This window comes from Scyliorhinus torazame, unplaced genomic scaffold (genome assembly GCF_047496885.1).
Source record: "Scyliorhinus torazame isolate Kashiwa2021f unplaced genomic scaffold, sScyTor2.1 scaffold_749, whole genome shotgun sequence".
In the NCBI taxonomy this organism is placed as follows: domain Eukaryota; kingdom Metazoa; phylum Chordata; class Chondrichthyes; order Carcharhiniformes; family Scyliorhinidae; genus Scyliorhinus; species Scyliorhinus torazame.
This window is the reverse complement of record NW_027308476.1, coordinates 21209-26510: the sequence shown is the minus strand read 5'-3', so window position 1 is coordinate 26510 and position 5302 is coordinate 21209.

Genomic DNA, 5302 nt, shown 5'->3' with positions numbered 1-5302 from the left:
ACCCCTCAACAGCACTCCCACCCCCACAACACCCTCACACCGTCCCACCCCCTCAACAGCACTCCCACCCCCACACCACCCTCACACCGTCCCACCCCCTCAACAGCACTCCCACCCCCGCACCACCCTCACACCGTCCCACCCCCTCAACAGCACTCCCACCCCCGCACCACCCTCACACCGTCCCACCACCTCAACAGCAGTCCCACCCCCACACCACCCTCACACCGTCCCACCCCCTCAAAAGCACTTCCAACCTCACACAGTCCCACCCCCTCAAAAGCACTCCCACCCTCACACCGTCCCACCCCCACAACAGCAGTCCCACCCCCACACCACCCTCACACCGTCCCACCCTCTCAACAGCACTCCCACCCCCGCACCACCCTCACACCGTCCCACCCTCTCAACAGCACTCCCACCCCCGCACCACCCTCACACCGTCCCACCCCTCAACAGCACTCCCACCCCCGCACCACCCTCACACCGTCCCACCCCCTCAACAGCACTCCCACTCCCACACCACCCACACACCGTCCCACCCCCTCAACAGCACTCCCACCCCTGCACCACCCTCACACCGTCCCACCCCCTCAACAGCACTCCCACCCCCACACCACCCTCACACCGACCCACCCCCTCAACAGCTCAACCACCCCCACACCACCCTCACACCGTCCCACCCCCTCAACAGCACTCCCACCCCCACACCACCCTCACACCGTCCCAACCCCTCAACAGCACTCCCACCCCCACACCACCCTCACACCGTCCCACCCCCTCAACAGCACTCCCACCCCCACACCACCCTCACACCGTCCCACCCGCTCAACAGCACTCCCACCCCCACACCACCCTCACACCGTCCCACCCCCTCAACAGCACACCCACCCCCACAACACCCTCACACCGCCCCACCCCCTCAACAGCACACCCACCCCCACACCACCCTCACACCGTCCCCCCCTCAACAGCACTCCCACCCGCACACCACCCTCACACCGTCCCACCCCCTCACCAGCACTCCCACCCCCGCACCACCCTCACACCGTCCCACCCCCTCAACAGCTCTCCCACCCCCACACCACCCTCACACCGTCCCACCCCCTCAACAGCACAGCCACTCTCACACCACCCTCACACCGACCCACCCCCTCAACAGCCTCTCACCCCCACACCACCCTCACACCGTCCCACCCCCTCAACAGCACTCCCACCCCCGCACCACCCTGACACCGTCCCACCCCCTCAACAGCTCAACCACCCCCACACCACCCTCACACCGTCCCACCCCCTCAACAGCACTCCCACCCCCACACCACCCTCACACCGACCCACCCCCTCAACAGCACTCCCACCCCCACACCACCCTCACACCGTCCCACCCCCTCAACAGCACTCCCACCCCCGCACCACCCTCACACCGTCCCACCCCCTCAACAGCACTCCCACCCCCACACCACCCTCACACCGTCCCACCCCCTCAACAGCACTCCCACCCCCACACCACCCTCACACCGTCCCACCCCCTCAACAGCACTCCCACCCCCGCACCACCCTCACACCGTCCCACCCCCTCAACAGCACTCCCACCCCCACACCACCCTCACACCGTCCCACCCCCTCAACAGCACTCCCACCCCCACACCACCCTCACACCGTCCCACCCCCTCAACAGCACTCTCACCCCCACACCACCCTCACACCGTCCCACCCCCTCAACAGCACACCCACCCCCACACCACCCTCACACCATCCCCCCCCTCAACAGCACTCCCACCCCCGCACCACCCTCACACCGTCCCACCCCCTCAACAGCACTCCCACCCCCGCACCACCCTCACACCGTCCCACCCCCTCAACAGCACTCCCACCCCCGCACCACCCTCCCACCGTCCAACCCCCTCAACAGCACTCCCACCCCCACACCACCCTCACACCGTTCCCCCCCTCAACAGCACTCCCACCCCCACGCCACCCTCACACCGTCCCACCCCCTCAATAGCACTCCCACCCCCGCACCACCCTCTCACCGTCCCACCCCCTCAACAGCACTCCCACCCCCACACCACCCTCACACCGTCCCACCCCCTCAATAGCACTCCCACCCCCACACCACCCTCACACCGTCCCACCCCCTCAATAGCACTCCCACCCCCACACCACCCTCACACCGTCCCCCCCTCAACAGCACTCCCACCCCCACACCACCCTCACACCGTCCCCCCCTCAACAGCACTCCCACCCCCACACCACCCTCACACCGTCCCACCCCCTCAAAAGCACTCCCACCCTCACACAGCCCCACCCCCCCAAAAGCACTCCCACCCTCACATCGTCCCACCCCCACAACAGCAGTCCCACCCCCACACCACCCTCACACCGTCCCACCCCCTCAACAGCACTCCCACCCCCACACCACCCTCACACCGTCCCACCCCCTCAACAGCACTCCCACCCCCGCACCACCCTCACACCGTCCCACCCCCTCAACAGCACTCTCACCCCCACACCACCCTCACACCGTCCCACCCCCTCAACAGCACTCCCACCCCCACACCACCCTCACACCGACCCACCCCCTCAACAGCTCAACCACCCCCACACCACCCTCACACCGTCCCACCCCCTCAACAGCACTCCCACCCCCACACCACCCTCACACCGTCCCACCCCCTCACCAGCACTCCGACCCCCGCACCACCCTCACACCGTCCCACCCCCTCACCAGCACTCCCACCCCCACACCACCCTCACACCGTCCCACCCCCTCAACAGCACTCCCACCCCCACACCACCCTCACACCGTCCCACCCCCTCAACAGCACTCCCACCCCCACACCACCCTCACACCGTCCCACCCCCTCAACAGCACTCCCACCCCCACACCACCCTCACACCGTCCCACCCCCTCAACAGCACTCCCACCCCCACACCACCCTCACACCGTCCCACCCACTCAACAGCACTCCCAACCCCACACCACCCTCACACCGTCCCACCCCCTCAACAGCACTCCCACCCCCGCACCACCCTCACACCGTCCCACCCCCTCAAAAGCACTCCCACCCCCACACCGTCCCACCCCCTCAAAAGCACTCCCACCCTCACACCGTCCCACCCCCTCAACAGCTCAACCATCCCCACACCACCCTCACACCGTCCCACCCCCTCAACAGCACTCCCACCCCCACACCACCCTCACACCGTCCCACCCCCTCAACAGCACTCCCACCCCCGCACCACCCTCACACCGTCCCACCCCCTTAACAGCACTCCCACCCCCTCACCACCCTCACACCGTCCCACCCCCTCAACAGCACTCCCACCCCCGCACCACCCTCACACCGTCCCACCCCCTCAACAGCACTCCCACCCCCACACCACCCTCACACCGTCCCACCCCCTCAACAGCACTCCCACCCCCGCACCACCCTCACACCGTCCCACCCCCTCAACAGCACTCCCACCCCCTCACCACCCTCACACCGTCCCACCCCCTCAACAGCACTCCCAACCCCGCACCACCCTCACACCGTCCCACCCCCTCAACAGCACTCCCACCCCCTCACCACCCTCACACCGTCCCGCCCCCTCAACAGCACACCCACCCCCACACCACCCTCACTCCGCCCCACCCCCTCAACAGCACACCCACCCCCACACCACCCTCAGACCGTCCCCCCCTCAACAGCACTCCCACCCCCGCACCACCCTCACAACGTCCCACCACCTCAACAGCACTCCCACCCCCACACCACCCTCACACCGACCCACCCCCTCAACAGCTCAACCACCCCCACACCACCCTCACACCGTCCCACCCCCTCAACAGCACCCCCACACCCACACCACCCTCACACCGTCCCACCCCCTCAACAGCACTCCCACCCCCACACCACCCATACACCGTCCCCCCCCTCAACAGCACTCCCACCCCCGCACCACCCTCACACCGTCCCACCCCCTCAACAGCACTCCCACCCACGCACCACCGTCACACCGTCCCACCCCCTCAACAGCACTCCCACCCCCACACCACCCTCACACCGTCCCACCCCCTCAACAGCACTCCCACCCCCACACCACCCTCACACCGTTCCACCCCCTCAACAGCACTCCCACCCCCACACCACCCTCACACCGTCCCACCCACTCAACAGCACTCCCACCGCCGCACCACCCTCACACCGTCCCACCCCCTCAAAAGCACTCCCACCCCCACACCGTCCCACCCCCTCAAAAGCACTCCCACCCTCACACCGTCCCACCCCTCAACAGCACTCCCACCCCCACACCACCCTCACACCGTCCCACCCCCTCAACAGCTCTCCCACCCCCACACCACCCTCACACCGTCCCCCCCTCAACAGCACTCCCACCCCCACAACTCCCTCACACCGTCCCACCCCCTCAACAGCACTCCCACCCCCACACCTCCCTCACACCGTCCCACCCCTCAACAGCACTCCCACCCCCACACCACCCTCACACCGTCCCACCCCCTCACCAGCACTCTCACCCCCACACCTCCCTCACACCGTCTCACCCCTCAACAGCACTCGCACCCCCACACCACCCTCACACCGTCCCACCCCCTGAACAGCCTCTCACCCCCGCACCACCCTCACACCGTCCCACCCCCTGAACAGCACTCCCACCCCCACACCACCCTCACACCGTCCCAACCCCTCAACAGCACTCCCACCCTCACACAGTCCCACCCCCTCAAAAGCACTCCCACCCCTGCACCACCCTCACACCGTCCCAACCCCTCAACAGCACTCCCACCCTCACACAGTCCCACCCCCTCAAAAGCACTCCCACCCCTGCACCACCCTCACACCGTCCCACCCCCTGAACAGCCTCTCACCCCCGCACCACCCTCACACCGTCCCACCCCCTGAACAGCACACCCACCCCCACAACACCCTCACACCGTCCCACCCCCTCAACAGCACTCCCACCCCTGCACCACCCTCACACCGTCCCACCCCCTCAAAAGCACTCCCACCCTCACACAGTCCCACCCCCTCAAAAGCACTCCCACCCTCACACCGTCCCACCCCCTCACCAGCACTCCCACCCCCGCACCACCCTCACACCGTCCCACCCCTCAACAGCACTCCCACCCCCGCACCACCCTCACACCGTCTCACCCTCTCAACAGCCCTACCACCCCCACACCACCCTCACACCGACCCACCCCCTCAACAGCTCAACCACCCCCACACCACCCTCACACCGTACCACCCCTCAACAGCACTCCCACCCCCACACCACCCTCACACCGTCCCACCCC